Source organism: Sciurus carolinensis, chromosome 9 (assembly GCF_902686445.1).
Source record: "Sciurus carolinensis chromosome 9, mSciCar1.2, whole genome shotgun sequence".
NCBI lineage: Eukaryota > Metazoa > Chordata > Mammalia > Rodentia > Sciuridae > Sciurus > Sciurus carolinensis.
This window is the reverse complement of record NC_062221.1, coordinates 86,209,856-86,234,460: the sequence shown is the minus strand read 5'-3', so window position 1 is coordinate 86,234,460 and position 24,605 is coordinate 86,209,856. Positions and strand designations below refer to the sequence as shown.

Genomic DNA, 24,605 nt, shown 5'->3' with positions numbered 1-24,605 from the left:
TGGCAACAGCCCTCATGTGTTTTTCATCTGTTTAATTTTCTTGGCCAGGCTTGGTGGCACATGACTATAGTCATTGACAGTTGGGTGTCTCTGACAGGAAGATTACCAGTTCAAAGCCAGGTTCTGCAACATAATGTAACCTGCCTCAAAATAAAAAGTAATGGGGATGTAGCTCAGTAGCCCTGGTTTCAGTCTCCACTCCAAAAAAAGGCAGGGGTGGGGGCTGGACATATGGACACTGGACATCTATGCAGTTGCTCCATCTCAGCAGAGGCTTATCAGTCAGTTGATGGTAGCAGTTCTATAGTGAAATTGGTGTCACCTGAACCACAGGCCTCCTTAATCTCTGTGAGAGATGTCACAAGTATTTGGTCATTTTCAGCTCTTATTGGGAAGAGAAAAAGATTTCTGTCCCTCACGAAGACTTATGGTGAGAAGAATCCACCAAACAGACAGTTTCAGACCCTGTGACAACACTATGACACCTGTCAGTGTAATAAAAATCCAGCTAATTTTTCATAGTATGAAGCTCAGGGGGAGGCAGTTGAGGGATAAGACAGGGGTTCAGGTTGTGTTTGCCTAGCATGATTTGTTGCCTAGAAGTCCCAGGTGGCATCCCAGCCAGCAGTCTATCTTCAAGACAGAAAGAAGGTGGACAGAGTTCCGCCAAGTGCATCATCTTCCCTTTTATTGAAAAGATGCAAGCTTTTGTAGAAATTATCAGTAGGCATTTGCATACGACTCATCAACCAGAATTGTGTCAGAAAACCTACCCTGGAAATGAGGGAAACTGGGAAGAGTTTTACTTGGAGAGGAAGGAGAAGGCTACCTCCTTCACCCATCTGGAATTCTGTTACAACAAAAAGGAGGAAGTGTAGAGAGGATAAGCAAGAAGCACAGTCTGCTTTCATTAGCTCTAGGCCTAAATGGGTGATAATGATCACCCAACTTCAGCCCACCATATTATATGGTCTCTGTATTAGTCTTCTTTCTCTTCCTCTGATAAAATACCACAAAATGGATACTTTATCAAGAGATGAATTAACTTTAGGTCAGTGTCCAGGATTTGTGATTAACCTTTTGTGAGGATCATAACAACATTGTGAATGGCATTATGGTGGGAGGAAATGCATGAGGTAGAGATTACATGAACAGAAAACTGGGGAGGGACCTGTATGGCACTTTTTATGACAACTGACTCACAAGAAGAAATGAGGCCCAGGTGAAGTACATTACTCCCTTCCTATGGCCTCATCCCCAGTGACTGAATTACCTCACGCTAGGCCCCGCCTCTTACAGGTTCTAACACATCAACATTGCCACACTGAGGACTAAGCCTCCAGTCTTTTAGGGGACCAACCACATCCACATCATCACAAGCTCGAAACAGGCAACATTGTAAGAGCAGAATGTCACAGTATACAATATGTGTGTAGGTGGGGATGTGGGAAGTTTGCTCTCAGATGCCACTGGAAGCAGCTAGAGCCCACTTTCCAGAGCCTCTGTGATGTTACACTGGTCATATTTATGGCACTCAGAGTTACAACCCAGAATAGAGGTCTGTGGCTCTCATTTGTTGCAGACAAGGCAGGTATCACCACGCCACACTCAAATATTTTAATGTCCCACCCAAAACAGGAAGGAGATGTTCCTTCTACGGCCATCATGAATATCTCTGCAGTAATCATATTAAGTGGCATGCATTTTCTGTACCCGTGAGTCTCCAATGCATGCTATCAAGTTTCCCTCAAAGTTTTCTCAAAGAGATGGAGGGAAAAATTGACATTGAGTGTGCAGAGGTAGGATCAGTAGGAAAAAGAAATATATATACAGTTAGGATCTCAGAGATTGAGAGTGGCTGATGCATTAAGGAAACCGTGAGTGCCTCGTAATGCTGGTGACATTTGATGGATAGCCTGGATATTTAGATATGTCCTTGAGATGAGTCCTCTCACAGGTGAGGCAGGCCTCAAGGGTAACTCTGGGTTGCCCCGGACTAGAATTGAGTCTGACTTTGGTTTCAGAGGCAGATGGCTGGCCCAGAAGGGAGACTGGGGGTTTCCACTGGAAAAGGACCAGATCTTTGTGGTAACAATAGACACCCTGGTTACCCTGAATTTTTCCAACCCAGGAATCCTCCATCATGGTAAGTCCTCAGAACCCTGGGAGAAAGAGATGGCACTTCATGGGCTGATGTGGACAGGGCTCATTTTACAGTGGTCACCACACCTGTGGTCTCAGGATCTCTTCTCTCCACATCATCATCAATTAGGCCCTGACACTTCATTTCCCAAGTCTCTGAGGAGTAAGAAAACAGAATCCTGGAGGTTTTCCAGTTGCTTTAGAAGGGAGGATGGGGCAGGCTGACAAGAGAGCCCAGCAGGCTCTTCCAAACCACACAGTTCACTCATCCTTCCCATTTGACACTCCATTGCAAGTACTGAACATTTATCCAGAGGTTGGAGTCCATATAGAGCTCTTCTGGCTGACCATGACTTCTCTTTGGCTGCCTGCCAATCTGAGTGGTCAGCTTGTTTAACAGAAACTGACCAAAATTCCACTACCTACCTCCTAACTGCTGCTTGTTGCAACTGATGTTATGGGGCTGCCATGAGCAGATCTTCCCAGATCTCTTCGTATGCCAGGTTCCTTGGAGCAGGACCAGGAAACCCACTATATCGCGTGGCTGAATGGAAGTACCCATGAGGTGACCTGGTGTCCGCACTGTGGCTTCCACCGCCCACCCCGCACCTTACACTGCGCATCCTGTAACATCTGCGTGGAAGTGAGTACTCCTACCACCTGTCCACTCACCACCCCTTCAGGGGCACCTGGCCAGGACTAGGAACCTCACATCAACAATGGGCCAGGGGTCAGTGAGTCCCTCTTGCTGTACTGCAGAAAGTGCTTCTTGGCCACTCTTGGTCCCTTACATATGCCATGGCCTCTGTGTCTGCACCTGTCCTGAGAGGCAGGCCTTGCTTGCACAGGTGCTGACATAGAAAAGGCACCACATGTTTGCTGGGCCTGGTGGAGTCAGGGGCATGAGATCAGAGCCTGTCCCATCCCCTGTCTTGCTCATACTACATATCTAGTCCTTTAGACTGGCTGCTGCCCTGTCATGGGCTATTTGCCTGTCCACCTCTTGGTGTACAATTAGGAGGATTTCCTGGGTTTTGAGTGCTATTCTTTCCTGTGCACACACTGCTTGTGTTTACAAGTGCAGAAGGCAACTGCATAAAGATGTTCTTTCTATTTTATCCACTATCTGAGAAAATATTCTCAGAGATATTCTATATGATGCTCAAAGTGACACCCAGCAGGTCTTGTCTCAGAGAGCTTGATAATGACAGGTGACCTGAAGAGACATAGAGTCCTAACTCTGCTTTAACTATGTAAATTCCAGTTTATCCCTAGAGGTGGGAGCCCTTGTGTTGGCACAAGGGCAGGCAGTCTACCGGGCAGGGTTGGGGAAGGCCTCAGGATTTGGGGTGATGGAGTCCAGAGCAGATAGATTCTCAGTCCTGCTCCTCTCCCCTAGAAGTCTTACTATCACTGCAGGTGGCTGAACAATGATGTGGTCCACAGGAACATCAGGAATTTCCTGCTCCTCCTCCTCTCTTTGCGTCTGTACTTGGGAACCGTGCAGGTGGGTTGTGTGATTTTCTAGGTTCATGGGGGACTCACACCTTTCTCTCTCGACAAGGCCATGGCGTATCCACACGCTCCCAAGTGCACACACTGTAAGAGCAGGGGTGGTGGGAGGGTGGGGGAGAGTAACCGAGGGTGGGGCTGACAGAGTGGGGCTTGAGCAGTCACTTGGTAGGACCTGTGAAGGACATGTTGAAGGCCAGAGGGGTCCAAGTGAGAGGCAGGGTAGGATGGACTGTAGAGTAAAGAATGGAGCAGGGCCACGGAGAAAGACAACGAATCTTGAAAAGGATCAGACGCCAGGACAGTGCACTGGAGTGAAGTCACCTTGGGTGTACTGGACTAACAGTCCAGGCCAGGGAGGAGGATGGGTAGGCAGGGCTAATTGGGGTGGAACCAGGGAGGGAGGGTACTAGTCAAAAGGCGGGGCCAGGGTGGATCTGTCCAGTGCCTTGGCTCCTTAACCCTCACACAGCTTCATATTGGCTGTACCTCACTTTGGCCTCCTGCTGCCGCTCATCATGCAGCTGTCCATCCAGATCATGGTAGTGAGCACCGACAGGCGCCCTATGAAAGCCAGGTAAGTCGAACCAAATGCTTGTTCTGTGAGGAGGCATCTTTCACCCCTGCCACTAGGCACTTTCTGTGCTTTCTCCACTGCCCTTGGCTCTGATGGTGCTCATGAGTCCTTCCAGACCTACCTCTTAAGATGCAGCTCAGATCTTCCTCCCTCTGGTCCTCTGAGGCCATTCTCCTTCCTGGCTGCATTGCATGGAGAGCCTACTGTATGCTAGGCTGCATGTTATTTGAGGGATGGATATAGAGGTACATCCATCTTGCTTATGTTGATAAGCAACTTTCAATCAGAAATCACTGGGGAACACCCAGGAATTTGCTGAGATTGGAGTCCCAGACTGGAAGGAACTGAGAGTTTGAGGATGACTTAGCTGTAGAGTTGGACATGACACTTTGTGTATCCTAAGTGAGATTTTGGAGAGAAAGAAGCCAGGAGGGCTTTGTGTGTAAGAGGCACAGTTTGCAAAAATGCACAGAAACATGAAAGTAGGGTGTTAAGAGAATGATGAGGCAAGGGCTGTATTTCAAGCAATGGGTGGCATGGGCAATGAGGTTGAACCTGTGAGGGTCGAGATTAGAAAGGCCCAGAAATTCAAGCATGGAATTTACATGGGAAGAACTGGAAACCTGGGAGCCATGGTAGAACTGTTGAATGAAGTCATTTTTTGACGAATAATTTAGAAACAGTAAGATTCACCCGATTTAGGGAATTTGACAAATGGATACTGTCATATATTCTCCATCATGATCAAGGTTAAACCACTTTCTCTAACCCAGAAAAGCCTTTCATCATTTTTTGTCAGTTTCTCTCCCTAAGTCCTTGTGGTTTTTCTCTTTCCGGAATCATGTAGGAATGAGAACAGTCTGTCTGTATGTTTGTATGAAAACAGTGAATGGTACCAGAACGTGGTGCTGTTACTATCATTCCATCTTTTGGTCATCTTCACATGTTCATGTCTCATCTTAAATCCCTGCAACCCCCACCCTTCACATCCTCAGTGTCCACTCCACCTGTTGTACCCTCTATGCCTTATTCCCTGGTGGAGCTTATCCTGCTCACCAGATCCATCCTTCATTCTCTGGTCCACATCAGCACAGACTCTGCCCTGGCTGTCATGACAGGGCTCTCATCATTGGGCAAAGCCAGCAGACATCCTTCAGACTGCTCTTTCTGCCCAGGACCCAGCCTCTGCAACCAGAAGTAGCTGAAATAGTCTGCTTGCATGTCTTAGCGCTTAACACTCAGGGCTTCTCTTCTGCATGTACCTGGGTGCTGTGGACTGGGTTGCCTGACTTTCCCAAGATCCCCTCTCTCTGCACTGGCCTAAGCACTCCATGGTGCTCAGTGTCTAGTTTTGCAGTTGCCGTCACCACGCAAAATGTAGGCCAGCCTGCTGTTTGCAGTGTGCTTCATCTCCTAGTGCAGTGACTGGGCTTTATTTCTTTGCTACTGGGTATTAAACCCAGAGGCACTTTACCACTGAGCTACATTCCAAGGCCTTCAGCTTCTTATTTTGAAGCAGGGTCTCACTATTTTGGTGAGCTGGTCTTGAAATTGTGATCCTCATTCCTCAGTGTCCCGAGTTGCTGGGATTACAGGTTGGCATTGCCATGAACCATTGACTGACGTGATTTTGATGCTCTGAAGTATTTCTGACTGGGGTGTATCTGAGTGGTTAGGCATATACTTCGCATGTGCCAGGCCTAAGATTCTTCAATCCCCAGCATTCAAAGAAAATAAATCTGAATAAATGAGTGAACAAAAAAAAAAAAAAAAAAGAGAGAATTATCATTTCTGATAGAAGAAAAGTGATAAAGGAACAGAGAGAATCCTGATGCCCTGATTCCCCCAAGATAAGAGGAAGAAGGAGAGGCAGCAGGAAGTTGGGTAGAAGATGGGGCAAGAAGAAGATGCCACTTGATTTTGATCCTATGCAGTATGAGGCATTTGAGGCACAGAATTAGAGCAGGAGTCTGAGGAGAGGAGCCATGGAGAGAGGCTGGTGTGGGTGATTCAGTGCAGTTGGATTCTACTCATGCCTGATAGGGTTCCTTGTGCGGAGAGGAAGGAATTCACATTTACTGCTCAGTTCTCAAAAAATTATTAATTATCATTCCTTTAAATTTTTATACCTTCCATCCAACCAGTATTTTATGTTTTATACACATCTAATCAAAAATTATGTCCATAAAGTTAACAATTATGTATCTTTTTTAAAATATTCTGTTATTAACTAGTTTATTTTTTCTTTAGTAGGGATTGAACCCAGGGGTACTTTACACTGAAGCTACATCCCAATTCCTTATGATATTTGATTTTGAGGTAGGGTCTCACTAAGTTATCTATGGCCTTGCTAAATTGTTAAGGCTGTCCTTGAACTTGTGATCCTCTTCCCTCAGCCTCCCAAGTCACTGAGATTAAAGGCATGTGCAACTGCAACTGGAAGTATAGTAGTTTCTTCTTTTTTTAAGTTTTCATTTTTGTATTTTGATTCATTTTACACAAATGGGGTACAAATTTTCATTTCTCTGTTCCTATGTGATGTAGAGTCACACCATTCTTGTAATCATACCAAGACATAGGGTTATAATGTCTATCTCAGTCTACTATCTTTCCTTCCCAACCCCTCCTGCCTCATTTTACTCCTCACCATCCAAATTTCCTCCATAATTGTCTTGCCCCCCAACACTCCATCCCTCATTATGTATCATAATCCACCTATCAAAGAAAACATTCAGTCTTTGGGTTCTGGGATTTGGCTTATACACTTAGCATGATATTCCCCAACTTCATCCATTTACCAGTAAAGGTCATAATTTTATTCTTCTTTATGTCTAAGTAATATTCCACTGTGTATATATACCACAGGTTCATTATTCATTCATCAATTAAAGGGCTTCTGCGTTGGTAGCATAATCTAGCTATTGTGAACTGAGCAGCTATGAATTTGATGTGGTCGCATCTTGGTAGCTAAAGATCTTGAGGTTGGGGCAAGACTCATCCTGGTCTTAGAGGAGTGGAAGAGAATGCTGATGAATAATAACAGAGAAAAGAGAAGGTGGAATAAGGGAGAGGAGAAGCAAGTTAGTGTCCAGGATAGGACTTGACTTGAGTGTGACCTTTCCTGCTTTGTGTATTGAAGGCGTTCAGTCCAGATTTCCCTAGGCCATGAGATTTTTGAGACTGAAAATATAATTGGGCATCCCTGCTAAACACTTCCCTCCCTGATAGTGAAATTCAATGAAGGGACACTTTAGAAAAAATAGAGAGGTAAAAATGTGAAGTGAGAGCAGGTGGAGACACCATCTTTGGATCAGTTTAGCAGCACAAGGCAGATTTTAATAGGTATCTGGAAGGACAAGGCAGGAGGACAGGTGTGGTCAGTGGAGACACAGAAGCATGTGGCAGAGGGAGGTAAAAGGTGATGAGAGAGCCCTGAGGAGGCAGGAGAGGTGTGCTCTGTTAGCACTCATCTGTGGAGAGCTGCTCACAAGTGGGTCCTAGGAATGCTGGAAGGCAGGAGGCCCTGGGTCTCTCTTGGGCTCTCCTGTCCTTGCAGTCTTGCCACACGCATGTGCTAAGGTTCAGGCTAAACTGACCAACATAGGAAGGGTCCCTGGGAGATGGCCTTGCCCAGTCCTCCTGGTTCTGAGCTCCTCATCCCATCCTCGTCTCCCTCTAGCATGACAACCCATTTGACGAGGGCTGTGCCAGGAACTGGTTTACCACCCTCTGTGCACCACTCCAACCCATGTGAGTTGGTGAACCAGGGACTTAAGTGGGGACCCTGGGGCTGGTTGGGAGGTCTGAAGCTGGGTCTTCTTCCCTGGTCCCTACAACAGCTCCCAGGCCCTGACACACATTAATCCTTTCCTTTGGGGTTTTCTCCATGGAAATCAGGGTGTCTCTGGGAATTTCACTGTTTCTTGCTTTTGTAGGTTCTTGCCCCAAGATGTGGGGCACAGGAAACTGCAGACTGGATGAGGCTCCTGGATGAGAGCCCTGGGCTGTCTGCTTTCCAAACTGAGTTGTGCAACAAAAAGTAGAGAACTTGTGAAGCTGGGCAGCATGGCTCACACCTGTAATCATAGAGACTCAACAGGCTGAGGTAGGACGATCACAAAGTTGAGACAGGCATTGGGATCCAGCAAGACGGTTTTCTCCAATTTTGTCAATAATGGGCCTGGCACTGGTGATGCAGCTCAGTGGTAAAGCCCCATGGATTCAATCCCGAGGACAGGGGAAGGGGAAGGAAACCAAGCAATTTGACTCCATGATATTAAAATTTGGGGTCATGAGGTATAATTTGTTGTAGTGGTTAGCATGTGCTAAGCAAGCTGGAGGCCCTGGGTTCAACACCCAGCACCAAAATAAGAATAAAAACACAAAAATTAAGAAAACTCTTTATGTATATGTACCAAACTACAAATGAAAATGTTAGTTTTGTGTGTATCCCTTTTGAGCGAGTAATGTAACTTTTAGCAAGTGTGTCCTAGGGAAACAATAGAACAGCACAGATTAGGGACTTTGTCCCATTATTTAGATTGTAAAAAGAAGCTAAAAATCAACTTAAGGGTGATTAGTAGGAAATTGGTTAAAATATGGCATGACCATTTAATGGACTATTAGATCATTTTGAGTGGATTTAGGGGTAAAAACTGTCATGTATCACTGGGCACAGTGGAGCAGACTGTGAATAGCTATTTCTTGTTTAGGATGTGGCATAGTATAGAAGTTAACAGCAGGTTCTCTAGTCACATAAACTCCCTAAGAAACTTACTTCTAGTCTGTGCTGATTAAGTGTCCTGAGGGTCCTAACTTAGTCTCTCTAAGCTGCATTTGTAGAACAGAGATACTATATTTGTTGTTGTTGTTAGTGCTGGGAATTAAACCAAGGGCCTCCAAATACTAAGCAAGTGCTCTAACATGAGCCACATGCAGAGTCCAGGAAGAGTTGGTATCTTAACACAGTTGGTCATTTTCAGAAGTAAAGGAAATATGGGAGACATGTCTTTTGATTAGTGCTCTTCATTGTGTTTTGTTCTACTTCTGCTATAGTGAGATGATGGTGGGTGTGTTATCAGTGAGACATTGTCACCCTTGCAGGGCCTTTCTACTGCAGAAGGAGTCCATGTTTATCATCTGCAAGTGAAAACAAAATTTCACACATAACAACTTAAACTCTCCATAACATTACCTCCAAGAAATAACATTGGTATTAAGAAAGCCTCTTTCCTTGTTACTCATTTGAAATGGGGTCCATCTCCCATTGCTTCATCCCTCTCACTTTTTGTGGTTTTGGGGTTGAATTCGAGCAGTGCTCTGACACTGAGATGCATTCTCATCTCTTGAGAAAAATGTTGTAGTAAATTGAGGGGGCAGCCCTCCTGCCTCATCCAGAGTCAGTCAGATTACAGGCCTGTATCATCATACCTGGATCTCACGTGGGCCAGTGGTAGAGAAGACTGCTTTCTTATTTGAGGAGCTTCAATCAAGGTGGTGGGAACTAAATCTTACTACCATGTTGTTTAAATGCACTTTTATTATGTAATCTGTTCTTTCTGGGCACAGTGGTGCACGCCTCTAATCCCAGAGGCTGGGGAGACTCAGATGGGTGGTTGTGAGTTCAAAGTGGGTCTCCACAAATGTGAGGTCCTCAGTAATTCAGTGAAACTCTGTCACTAAATAAAATACAACATGGGACACAGTGGTCTAGTGTCATGTTTGGAGTGATACTATTAAAAATGTACCCACAAAAAAATTCTATCCTTTAAAATCATTTTGTCTAGTATTTTGAATTGTTATTTTTCTTTGGGCCTATTTTCCAATATAGACACAGGCTATAGTCAGATCAGTTTTCAGGTATGAAACAGGCTGGGCATGGTTGCCTGTGCCTGTCATCCTGTGACTCAGGAAGCTGAGGCAGGAGAAGTGCAAATTGAAAGCCAGTCTCAGCCAAAGGTAAGTGCTAAGCAACTCCACAACTCCTGTCTCTAAATAAAATCCTAAAACAGCTGGGGTTGTGCTTCTGTTATTGAGTGCCTGTGAGTTCAATACTTAGTACAAAAAAGAAAAAAAGAGTGAATTCTTAACCACTTATAAGGTCTGTTCCTAATTGTGAAGCCCCATATATTCATTTCCTGAAAGGTGAAGGTGGAATGGCATGGCTCTCCCGTGTTCTGTATTCATCTAAACACTACAGAAGAATCAGAGAAGCAAGCATCCTTTATCTAGTTTCTTGTACCCTAACTTTTGCTTTCAGCTTAAGTTTTTTCAGTTAGGAGCTACTCAATTGGGTAATGAACAAGAGGTTTTACACTTCTGTCCCTCTCCCCAAACTAACCCAGCACTCCATTCTCACTTTCCTGTTCATTCCCAAAGCAAATCTAGGAAAGTAAATCTCTAGAAAAGAAGATTAGTTAGTCGAATCCAAAATTATCTGCATTGTTTTGTTTCATATATTTTGATATTTATCTCTGAAAAGTGATTTTGTTAGAGCAATCAAACCACCACTCATTTCTGAATTTCTTTTTGTAAGGTTATGCCAGAGCAGTGGGCTTGATTGTTAGAGACATCCAATACCACAAAAGGAGGGCAAGGAAAGACTCCTGGATTTCTGCTGAATGTCTTAAAGTTCTGTGAGTCCAACAGAGTAAAGCAGAATTATCTCAACTTGTACTCCTCCTGGTAACACATCAGACAGTGGTAAAAGACTGAATCACACAGAAAGTTGTGAAGCACTGTGAGATAAAAAGACTATTTCTGGAAAAAAAAACTAAAGGCTAACTCATATTTATTGTCCCTTCTTTGTCTTGTAGAGATTCTGCTTTTTGTAAACTATTTGGGTGGTTCTTCAACATCATATGGAGTCTGAGGATTTCATTAATCTCATAGATTGCTTAGAAATGGAATTGGAAGTTTTTCAATATTTTCCCATTTTTTATACTTTATAATTAAACATGACAGTGGGATTTGCTGTTCTATTTACTTGGGTTTTTTTCTCTTCAATGATTTAAGTGATTTTCAGTTTAGACAGAAGAGGTGTGGATTTGTGAACATGTTTATGCTAGAAATATGTTCATTGTCAGTGGCCCAGAAGGAAGTTTTTCTATATAGATGCACAGACCTTGGTATAAAAAAGTTTTCTTCTCAATACGTGAAATCTGTCAAACATGTAAATACATAAAAATAAATATTAGAACTAAAAGGATTTATACCTCCTAATTAGAATATCATTGGGTAAGAAATGGTATATAATGGATTTTTAAAATAGTTCGTTTAAATCAGTATGAGAATTAAGTCCCCATTTTAGAGTTGGTAGAACCACCTCAGGAAGGTCTTTTGAGAGGTAGACTCTCCTTCCCCACACTGGTTCTTCTGCTTTCTCTTCCTTGCCTTGTGCTTGAAAGATGAAAAGATCATATCTCCTGTTTATCTCAGTGTAGATTTTGCCAATTACATCCCCAGGATGGCTGTTAGTTTCATTTAATAGGTTTCTCTGTCTCTGAAGACTTATATCTGGTTTTTAAAAATAATAAAATTAAATGAGAATCATTTGTAGTTTGAATCAATTATACTTAATGTTTAAATCATCACAGAAATAAAGGCTTTGTTCAAGGAAGAAGCAGAATTCTTTGCAAGTATTATCGATCTTGACCTTGTATATTTTATTCTGGTATACCCTTCAGAAAATGGCAAACTTTTACCTAGAACTTTTGGGTCCACTAATAAGTAAATTGCATTTTAGAAACAAATCACATTTCAAAAATTGTGGTTTTCCCAGTTGTCTTTTTGGTTGCTTGTTGTACCCCTGTTCCTAGGCAATTCTCTGGAGAAAGTGTCTTAAACAGTAAATGTTTTAATTTAATACAGATTGACTGGTATAGTTTCCATTACATTTTAACAAATTTATTGAAGTATAATTTTCATACAATAAAATTCACCCATTTTAATGATCAATTCAGGATTTTTAATGTATTTTGAGGACTCATTAACATTGGAGAGTTATTCACTGAGTCTTATATCAATTATTTTCTTTTACTGGCATTTTACTAAAGAAGTTATTCTACTTAAAATGAAATCATTTTCAGAAATTTCACTTGCTCTTCTTTTATATTATTTTTCTTTTTGTCATGTAAAAGTTTTCTTTCTTGAATTGTTTCAAGCATTCTTTCTCTTTCATATTCAGACAAGTACGTTTTCCCTTCTGGATCACCAGTAGAGTAAGTTAGTTTATTTCTCTTTGTTGTTCTACTAATTTAGGTTACCCAAGACAAATCTGCTTCTATTTTGTTTTCTAAAATAAATTTTGCCATCAAAGGTAAATAACTCTTTAATATATATGTAAATAGTGCTCATGAATATTTTTCACGTATCTTTATTTCATACACTTACTTTTCCTTATCTCTTAAAATCACCTTATCTCTTTAATTGATGATATTGTTACCAATAAGGTTTAAACATATAAACATTAGCTCATGAAATAATAACTTCTTAAAGTAGATTTAAAAACAAAGAAATGGTTACATTGTAACCTTTTAATCTTCCTTGCTCATGTGATGAACACAGCTGAACACCAAGGGACCAGAAACATCAGCTGCAGTGAGAGAGGAGGATGATGGGGATGAAGAGGCTGCACCTACTGTCATTGGCCCAGGACCACCTCATACAGATCAGTGAATGATTGACCCGTGACCCGGTGTGTGCATGTGTGCATGTCTGTTTCTACAAACAACTGTTTGTGTTTGACTTTCACCAATGATTTCAAAAATCCCTTGAGTTCAAGATATTTTATGAGTAATTAATTTGATAAAATTAAGATTTTTACCTAGAGAGTACTCATCATATATTTTGGAAAAATATTTGTAATTCTACTTTATAAATGAGAATACTTAACTCATTGGATTTTTCTTTCTATGTTGTGCCCTATTTTGTATTTTATTTTATGTTTTTTACATTTTTCTAGAAATCGTGATGTCATTCGAAAGATAGTTGATAGTGAACTTCCTCAGCAGCTAAGGGAGAATATTAGTAGGAATGACCTCAGATGGAGCCAGGGAGAGAGAACTACTGGAGGGACTTGCTGTGGACTCTGATGTGGTGGACACAGTGCAGGGCACAGGCAGAGCTCCAAGGACTGCCAGTGGAGGCTGATCTCCAAAGGGAGCACTGTGATTTTTTTATTCCTTACAACTGGCTCTTTATTTTTGTGTAAAATGTGAAAATCAATAATGTGTATTTCAACATCAAGATTTCTAATCTTTTGCATATTATCATATTAAAACATCATTTTAAAGTGTGCTAATTTTTAATATATTGTCATAGTCTTATTTTTCTTTTTTTCAATTTTAAGAATATTTTTAGTTGTAGATGGACACAATACCTTTATTTCATTATTTTTTTTTATGTGGTACTGAGGATTGAACTCAGTACCTCACATGTGCTACCTAAGCATTCTACAACTGAGCTACCACCCTAGTCACTGTTACATTATTTTACATCTGAACACACATACATTTTATCCATGGACATGCTATTTTTTCTACTTTTATTTTTTTTTGGATATAAGGGGAACCATGGATTGAAGCCAGGAGCACTAAAGCACTGAGCCACATTCCCAGTCACCTTTATTATTTTTATTTTGAGACTAGATCTTCCAAAGTTGCTTAGTACCTCAGTAATTTGCTGAGACTGTCTTTCAATGTGGAATTCTCCTGTCTCAGCGTCTAAAGCCCTTGGGATTACGGGCATGCACCACTGCACCCTGCTGCTAGTTATACTTCTAAATACATTCATGCTATGGCAAAGAATAATATTTCACCTTTTTTTCAACACATGTTTTTTGTACTCTGAAAATATTGCATTCTGTAGAACAATAAGAGAGACAACTTAGTTACCTCAGTAATGAACTATATCTCTGCAGATTTCCACAGGGTGTGTAAACGACCCCATTCCTGCACTTGTTGGTGATTCAGATGTTGACAGTGGTACCAAGTCTTCAGTCAAGCTGAAAAAGAAGACAAATTTGACAGATGAAGAGATTATGCAGAAACAAAGAAAGATATCCACATTTCACATTTTTCCTGAAATAACATTTCTTAAAACATTGGATCCAACTCTGACTATATAGTTCATTAACAGAGCACTTTCCTGGTGTGCAAGGACCTTGTTTCTAACTCCAGCACTTAAAAAAAAATACCCAGTTGAATTGTTATATGCCTTTTATTTTGCCTTAAGATAGAAAGAAAAACTATTTTCTTATAGGATTATTTGCTTCAGTTAACATTTAGTGAGCTGGGCATGGTGGCACATGAGTATACTCATAGCCATTTAGAAGACTGAGGCAGAGGGCTTCAAGTTTAAGGTCAGTCTGGGTCATTTAGTGAGACTCTCTCTCAAAATAAAATATAAACATGGCTAGAGAGATAGCTCAGGGGTAAAGTAACCCTGGATTCAACCTCCAGTTCTACACAAAAACAGTGAAGGTTAATGAATATTCTTCTTGTTTCTCATGGCAGTGGGAACATATTTATTATGTACTGATAGGAAAGTCAGTCCCTTTGGGAGCACTTCTTTCCTATAAACCAAATCTAAAAGCAGATAAGCATGGAGATATTTCGAAACCTCATCAAGGAGTTTTGTATATATTTGCCCAAACCTATAGCTTTTCAAAATAGAAACCTGTAGTCATGAAATATATTCCAAGGAGAAACACTTTCTTATTCTCCCTCTTATTTTATTAACAATCTGTGACCTGCATCAAGCTTTATAAGTAGAGTAAACGGATCCAGGAAGGGGGTAACTATGGTGTCTGATTAGAAGGCTATAGTAAGTATAGTTATATAGAACAATATGATTTAGAAGACTCTTGAAAAAACTTTATAGATGGCTTGTTGCAAGCACTTACATGTTCTACATTGTTTTGTTCTTGATTCCTTAATACTTTGAAATATAAAAAAAAACTTTTACCTTGGTTTCCTATAGATGTTTACATATAATAGTTCTTATCTTAGGAGTGCTACTGCTTTGAAAATATAAACTAGAATAATAGTTATGCTATTCATTTGTGACCTTTAATTTTCACATCCCCCATCTTTTGTCCTCAGTTTCTTGACTTGAACTTTAGAAGCTAAGTTGAAATTAAGTACCTACATAAAATTATTGGAGTTTATTATTGGAGTTTATTGATATGTCTCTGTCTTCTTTGATCCTGAGTGGGTGAAAATGAAATGTGAATTTCTTATTTTTGAACTTAATTGTCATAACCATTTAAGATAAGTTTTTAAATCCAATCTCCTAATTTTAACATTCTTGGTCAGGACTTTGAAGTTTCCTCAAATAGATATGTGATTAGTTCATATTAGAATCATCCATATAGTAGTAAGTGAGTTCCTAAATATATTAAAAGAAGATACACTGGAATAGTCAGAAAAGTCCTTTAGGATCATTCATTTAGATATGATTCATTTATTAAGACTGATCATAGGTAGTTTCATAACTTACCACTAGTGTGTAACAGGTGCAGTGGAGTACAAAATTAAAGTGAAGAGTTTTCCAGGAATTGCCAAGCTTTTATTTATTTTTGGTACTGGGGATGGAACCCAGGTATGCTTTACCACTAAGCTTTCACTCAGTCCTTTTTCTTTTTTGTTTTGAGACAGGGTCTCACTGAGTTTCCAAGATGGTGTTTCACTGAGCAAACAATACACATAATTTGGTCAGGGAAATGAGGCATTGTGTAGTGCTTTGTGAGGATTCTGAATTTTATCTAAGATGGAAATTCTGACTTTTACTGTATATATGGGGAAACCATTGGAATATTCTGAGTGGAGGCATGAAATGGTCTCACTTAAATTTTAAGAGGCACACACTGGTTACTTTGTTAAGAAGAATTTCTCAAGGAAGGCAAAGAGGAAGCAAGAAAACCAATTACGTAGTTCTTGCAGTAAGTCAGACCAGAAATAACAGTAATATAGATCAGGATGGAATCATAGAGATAATAAAAACAAAATTAGATTCTGCATGTATTTTGAAAGAAGAGACTATGTAACAGAAGAGTTGCAATTTTTCCAAGAGTTTAGCCTAAGCAAGTTGAAGAATGAAATGGATGTTTGCTTAGTTGAGATGGGAAGGAATGCAGAAGAATGGAGTAGTTTGGAGGGTAGTTGGGAGATTAGTAGACAATATTTTCATGTATTAAAACATGTTAAGATTAGGACACCTAGTGAGATGGTCAAGTGGAAATGTTGATGAGGGTGTGGGTTATGCAGCTGTGGGATCCAGGTGATTGATAGAAACTTGAGGCTCCTCAGTTACAGATATTTTCTAAAGCTGCAAGGCAAGATGAGGACACAAGCCCAAGTGGGTATAGACAGACAAAAAGAGAGCTGGCACCCTGACACAGGTCATATCTAAGAGTTGATGAATTAGACCTGCAAGGGGACTAAGAAGGAATGATAGGAAATATAAGTAAAACTAGATAAAGATATACCTTGAAATCCACAGACAAAGAGTGAGGGAGAGATTTGCTTGGCAGACACTACAGTTACTTCCATTAAGATGAAGACTGAGCCTTGATCAATTTAGATGTAATTTTGGTGAACACTTGGAATGGGGTCATCATCTTATCAAAATCATGTAACAGGGACCAGATAAACACCCCTACCTGATCTTCTCCTAGAAAATACATTATATGAATCAGTGGTTTTCTAGACATTGCAGAATACAATGAATGAAGGATAGTGATGTCTGAAAGTGAGTAGCAACTGAAATCAACCCTACAACTGCCCTGGTTTCCAGGCCTTGTACAGATAGATAGAAGCCAGATGGGGCATTGGAGGAAAAGTTGTGATAGGAGGAAAGCTGAAGCGTCCCAAGACCTGTGGAGGGCCCCCCCTTAAGCATTCAACAGAGAATGGTGTGAAGAACCAATTGGTGAGAAGAATTCTGATGTATAATTCTGATCAGGTTGGAAAGGACTGAGCTGAGGTGCAGTTCAGTGGTAGAGGACGTGCCTAGCATACACGAAACCCTCAGTTCAACCTCCATCACTAGAAACAAACCCCAGGACTGGGTGAGATGGTGCCCACCCTCATCCCAGCCTGTTGAAAGGCTGAGGGATCATGTAGCTCAAGTCTGGGTAACATAGTTAGACCCCCAGCTCAGAGAAACTAGATGGGAAAGAGAAGCGCCTGCCACATGTGCAGGCCCTGGGGTAGTGTCTGTTTCCATCAGCCACCATGGAAAACATAGTCTTTCACTTATACTGAGTAGAAGACTCACAAGAGCCTTGTCTCCATGATGGGAGATTAATCACCCTTAAATTAAAAATTGTTTCAGATTTACCTCACAAATATTATAAATAAGACCCTAATAGCTTATAAGTAAATCCCAGAACACACCTCAGTAATATTTATATGGCCACAACTATAGTGATGGTCATACTCAGGCATCACAAGAGACTAATCTTCAGCATCTTCTGCTGTCTCCAAGAGAAGTCTTGTTGTACCCCAGTGAAATCAGTTAAATCCCATATGTAATCAATTATCAGTAGAGCCAGCATCTGATAAGATGTGCTGGACATGTATGAGCTTGAGTTTGCATTCCCAGGCTGAATCTGGAAAAGCACCTTGGCCTGCAGGTAGGGCAGTTGTCCAGGCATCAGTGAGAAAGGAATCCTGCATGAGAAGGGTGAGTATTGTGCATCAGGTGCTCTCAAGACACCATGAATCTAAGAAGATCCACATGTATCAGAGCCTGTCTAGAAGATGAAGGAACATGGCCCAAAACAAAACATATTCTCATGGAACACCCACAAAATGAAGGCAGACAAGACATGTGAGAATCTTGCCTGACCTGGCTGAGGCACATGCATGTGAAACAGGGAAGAACACAAGATATGTTCAGATCACCTCGAGGGTAAGAAATGAAGAGGAGATCATCAAGACTGTTCAAAGATGAAGCGAGCCAGAAAAAAAAACTCTACATCCTGTATGGCCTCCAAAGTTATATAGGTCAGTCATTCAAAGAAAAGGTGCTTTGATCAGCCTGGAAAATATAAGAGAATATATATAGGAATCCAGAAGTGGCCAGGACTAACAAGCATCCAGATATCCAAAGTTTTAATAGACAGGCAAAGGGAGGAAAACCAATTTTATCATGAGGAGCAAATATTCAGTTGAAACAACCCAGAAGTAACACAGAAAAAAGAATTAGCAAACAAGGTCAGTAAATTAGTTTTTATAATTATGGTTCAAGTATTAAAGAGTCAGATATTTGGAAGACATATTTTGAAGAGACCCACATTTAACTTAATTTTGGGTTGTGGTTTGAAGTGTCCCTGAAGAGCTCCTGTGTTAATGCAGGACTATTTGTAAGTGAAATGAGAGCATTGGGAGAGTCATCACCAGTCAGTCTCTCCTTGTTTGAATGCACTGGGTGGTACCTGTAGGAGTGTGGCTGGATGAGATGGGACCCTGGAAGCTGCCCTCCAAGGGCTCATTTTCCCTGCTCCCTGTTTTCCATTTCTCCCCCACTGTGCTTTCTGGCCACCTGGAGCAGAACAGCACTCCTCCATCATGCCTTTTACCATGATATTCTGCTTCACCTTGAGACCACAGCAATGGAATCCGTGTACCATGGACTAAACCTCTGATACTGTGAGCCAAATAGCTGTTCCTCTAAGCTTTGTCCTCAGGCATTTTGTCCCTTTGACACAAAACTGACTAGCACATTATGGAAACTATAATATTTTTGGTTGGATTAGTGATAGATTATCGTAGCAATAGAAATGAGTCACATTGAAGCAGAAAGATAAAGGAAAAAATAATTTTAAATGCAATACAACCAGTGAGCTGGAAGACAGTTTAAAGTGTGTTAGTAAATGTGGAATGAAGTTCTGTATGAAAAAATCAACCCAGAAATCTACCTTACAAAAGCTAAATACAGGTTTCTCAAATATATGAAAGTGGAATATACTTTTAACTATGTGGATAAATATATAAATTTTTGTTATGTGAATATCTTTAAAGTTAAAAGTAGTTATATAAAAATAAAAACGGTGGAGACAGGAGATATGCATTTGTAAAATGACAAGAAAAGCTTCAGAGCCATGGGAAAAAACCTTGGGGTCTTGTCTTGTGTCACAGGGTGTATCACTTGAAGGTAGAAGGGTAGAGTATGGTCATTGAAAAATGAAAATTTAAATGGTAAATCTGAGAACTGTGACTAATAACTAAAGATTAATAAAAAAACAAAAATGGGGAAATGCTGGGCTTGAAATTTCACAGTGGTAGAGATTTCCCTATTATGTGTTTGTGTGTGAGGTCCTAAGTTTTACCACTAGCCCCCCAAAAAGTAAATCATACATATACATATATCAAAATTGTACACATTATACCCAATAAATAGATACAACTATTAGTACCCAATTAAAAATAAACTTTTAAATTTTAAAAAGAGGTTAGATGGAGGGAGGTATATCATAGGGGGCAACTGAGAGAGCAGCTAAACCAAAGCAGGGGCAATTTGAACAACAAAATAGAGTTGTAAGGAATAATAAAATGAATTTTAAAATAAATATTTGTAGTTCATGCTGATTAAAATGAATAAAAACTTTTGGTAGAAGAGACAGATCAATCACCCATGCTGAAGAATACTAAAAGCCTATGTGGATCATCCATCCTGCAGGAAGTAGAGGTTTACTCAATTATGGATAACATAGAGTGACTTCCAGTGAACACAATATGGAAAGGGAAGAGATGCTTCCCAGTGGGAACACTTAACAAGACTTTGTTCAGGTGATAAGGTCAACCTGATCAGTCATAAATCATGTTGCTAGTATGTCCCCAAATATGATGCAATGAAAAGAGTAGTGTTGCCAGTCATGGTGGCCAAGCTAGTGAAGACTAGAGGGTCACAATTTGGAGGCGAGACTCCACAATGTAGTGATACCCTGTCTCAAAGTTTAAAATGAAAAGGACAGGGGCTGTAACTCAGTGGGAGAGCACTCCTGGGATCAATCACCAGTACTACAAGAGAAGAAAAGGAAAGTAAAGAAAGTGGCACTGTTAATCCTGTGACCTTCCTCTCAAAAGCCCATAATTGTGAGATAACCATACAAAAGTCAGACACATTGTATTGGAGGGGTATCCTACAAAGAATTATGTAGGACCTGGATGGTGCTCCTCAAAACTCTCTATAGTCACCAAAATCAAGGGAAGCCTGAGAAATCCTAACAGCCAAGAGGCAGTTAAGGAGACATGACAACTGAGTGCATGTGTCTTAGGACAGGAATGGAGAGTAGGAGAGTGAGTGGAGTAGGGAGATGTAGTGTGACTGCTGAAGGCACGAGGAGCCCATATGAGGTTAGTGGATGTCAATGGTAAGTGATGCCAGTCATTGCAGATAAGTGGTGTTTATCCACTACCTTGAGCTGATGGATACAGGAAAGAAGTCCACACTTGTAAGCACATCTTAGCCAGATAAATGCTGTCAAGTGAGTGGGAGAGGGTCATGGAAGGGACATGTGAAAGGTTCAATGAACACTGAATGTCCTATGGGATTTTAGGTCCCAGTGGAGTGAGAGGATTGCTGACCTTGGAGTACTGGGAGTACAAAAGATAGGAGGTAGAGGCAAAAACATGGTAAGGGTGGTGGTTGCTGGTATCTGTTGTGGTAGTGCGAAGGACATAGTGTATAAGGTGAGAAAGGCAAGCCCTGAGAGCATGAGAGCAGAGGACAAGGAACTGAAGCAGGCTTCTGTGCAGCTATTGAAGTAGCCACCAATCAGGACAGGAGTAATGTGAGAGGTAACAGTGCAAAGAGTTGTGATCTCAAAGGAGTGAGGAGGGAATGACCTGGGGTTTAGTAAGCATTGAAAACAAGGAAAGGTAGATTTGTCTTCAAAAGACTGCATATTAGAGAAAAAGAAGAGTGAAGACTTCAGAGAGCAATGAGAAGCCAAAATGACACTTGCTTTATCTCTAGACCTAGAGTTGGGTGAGAAGAAATGTTGCCCCTGAATGCACAGCTGGTGAAAGTAAGGAGCATGTTCAGAGCCACTTGGGCATTAGGGTGGAAATACTGGGAGAAGACTGGGAGTCCTGGGCTGTTTATCATCATTAACATAAACAAAAGTAAAGAGTAAAGTGAGTCAGATGTCAAGGTGGGTAGGAGATTGGGGGCAGGGTTGAGGGGACTCTTGGTGGTCTCCCATCCTTACTCCTTCTGATGGAGGTGTAGCGATTTCCAATAGTGTTGAATTTTTAATCTGAAATTAATTTCTGTCTGAGGCTTGACGTCTTAGAATAAAATTAATGCAGGAGAAAATCTAGGTGACCTTGTGTTTCACAGTGTTTTTAGGTACAACACTGTTTTAAGGACCATCCATGAAAGAATACATTGGTCTTCTTAAAATTATAATCTTGTTAGGCTGAGTTTGTAACTCAGGGTAGGGTTTTTGCCTAGCATCCATGAATCTCCAGCACTCAATCATCACCACCACTGAAAAGAAACAAAATATATTCACATATAGAAATATATATACACATATTTATCATTTGTGATAAGTATACTATACAGTAATGCAAGATATTATTAATAAGAAAATTAGTGGTTAATATGGGAACAATATAGGATCCCCATTTTAAGATCAGGTAGGCATTTAGAGAATACATTTGCTAGGCTCTCTAGTTGTGTCTTCAATATTAGAGGAGGTCAGTGAGATTTATTAAAGTGTTCCTCCTGTCTCACATGGCAACTCAGAGATGGTCTGTATTGTCTGCTTTATTTCAAAACTTAAACTTCTACTATAAAATAGTCGATTAATTAGAAATATTTTCATAAGTAGAAATTTAAAGATAATAATAAAAAATTAAAGAATACAAAGATTTTCTGAAGAGGGGTTGTTTCAATTATGATAACACCCATATTTTAAGTCACTGTTCAATCTAGCCATTTTAGGATCTGTTATTAGGAATGATGAAGCTGGCGTATAGCTAATTTAGCAAGAGAGTTTCAGCAAATCAATTGTTTTGAAATATGACTTTTAAATAGCTTGGGAGTTTTTAACAAGATTGTGCACATTTATTGAAGGATTGACATCACTACTCTTTTTATTTTTATGTATCATAGGTGGTGTTTTTATACTTGTTGCTGATTTTGTTTTCGTAAGCAAGATGTATTGCATTCATTGTTCAACACACAAAAGATGATCTTGCCCTGCCTGGTGGCACACATCTGTAATCTCAGCTTCTGGAGAGGCAGAGGCAGGAAGATCTCAAATTAGAGACCTGCCTGGGGAAATTAGAGATACCCTATCTCAATGTAAATTAAAGAGAGGGCTGGGGTACAACTCAATGGTAGAGCACTTATTTGCCTATAGTATGCCTGGTTGAGTTCTTTAAGCACCCACTGAAAATAGAGAGAGAGTAAAGGAAGTGAAGGAGAGTGGTTACAAATTCCAAAATGGTAGAGATAATCATGACCTAACTTTAGTATTAGTGATTTTCTTTGGAGAATTAAGGTGGGCTGGAGATATTCACAGATAGAGTGCTTGCCCAGTATGCAAAGACCCTGTATTTGATCCCAGCACCACACACACAGACACACAGACACACACACACAAGAATTCCATAAACTTAATAAGAGTACATTATAACTTTGTTGAGCTACATTAAGACTGTCAGGAGTACCTTATGCAATGGTTGCACTCCTGTAATCATGGTGACTCAGAAGGCCAAAGAAGGAAGATCACAAGTTGGAATCAGCCTCAACCATTTTGTGAGACCCAGTATCAAAAATTAAAAAAAAAAAAGTGTTAGTGATGTAGCTCACTGTCATCTCCCCCACATTACCCACTCCCCCTGCCATTGCACCAAAAAGAGGGTCACAGATATGAAGTTCATTTTTAGACCTTAGAGCTCATAGCAAGAAATGGAACTGCAGAACTTCCGAATGTAGAGACAATTTCCCCAATATTTCACGATTTCTTAAATCCATGTTTGGAAATGGATGTGGAGAGAAAGGTATCAGCCACAAAACTTTTACAGGTAAATTTGGAAAAGATGTCATTTTGAAAAATATTGACCCTTTTTGAATAAGCAACAGAAAATTTTCATACTATTAATACTTCATTATTCATTGATCACTAGGATTAATGCAGCTACTTTAATAATTTGGACTGGGGTTGTGGCTTAGTATTAGAGCGCTTGCTAGCATATGTGAGGCCCTTGGTTTGATTCTCAGCACCACATAAAAGTAAAATAAGGTATTGTGTCCACCTATAACATATATATAATATATATATATATATACATAAAAGTTTAATATAGTTGTAGTATATTTTTTATATTATGAAATATTGTATTCATTCAATTTTGGAACGAGTGTATTTATGACCTATTTAATGGTTGATGTTTGGAAATTAGGAAAATTAAACAATTCTCAGTTCAACTAAGGAAGTTACCTGCAGATTAGGAGTGGTTTGGGCAGTATTACCATATGCATTTTTTAAGAAAATTGTACTCATAAGCCGTCTTCAGGGCTTAGTTGAAAGGAAATGTTTTGTTTCTCTATTGATAACCTTCCTGCTCTTCTCTCTCCCCTTTTCCTAATAGCACCCCTTCCTGAAACTGGCCAAACCATTATCTACATTGACACCACTGATCCTGGCAGCTAAGAAAGAAAAGAGGAGTCCCCATTAACATCACTGACATGGTTCATGTTCTTTTTTCCATTTTCTAACATGAAAATGTTTCTTAACTTTAATAAAGTGATTCTTGTTGTAAAAGACATGTGACATGAAAATTGCCATTTCAACCATGTTAAGTGGACATCCCAGTGGCATTAATTACACTCAAAATATTGTACAACCTTCTCTTCCAGAACAGTTTTGTCACTCCAACCAGAAGCTCTGCCACCATAAAGGAATAACTCCCATTCCTCCTCCTCCAGTCCCTGGCTGCCACTAATATTTATTCCTCTTACATTTGTTCTAGTTAGTTATACATGACAATAGAATGCACTTCAACACATCATATGTAAATGGAGTATAACTTCTCATGTTTCTGGTTCTACATGATGTACATCATATCCATCATGTAGTCCTACATGCACTTAGGGAGGTAATGTCTGAACCATTCGACTAGCCTTCCTATCCCCATAAGCCTGCCCCTCATTTCAATTCCTTTGCTTAAACCAAAGAAACTCTATACTTTGCTAGCCACCACTGTGATTGTGAATTCCTATCCACATATCAGGGAAAACATTAGACATTTTGTTTTGAGAATTAGCTTATTTCTCTTAGCATGCTATTCTCCAGGTCCATCCAGTTACTGGTAAAATGCATCATTTCATTCTTCTTTAAGGCTGAGTAATA

The 24,605-nt window shown here is 40.3% G+C and overlaps 1 pseudogene; it reads left to right on the top strand.

Annotated features, from left to right (window-relative positions):
* LOC124993682 (serine/threonine-protein kinase PAK 2-like) overlaps window positions 1-23,931 on the top strand; it is a 105,028-nt pseudogene extending 81,097 nt beyond the window's left edge.
* Window positions 23,932-24,605: the final 674 nt, after the last annotated feature.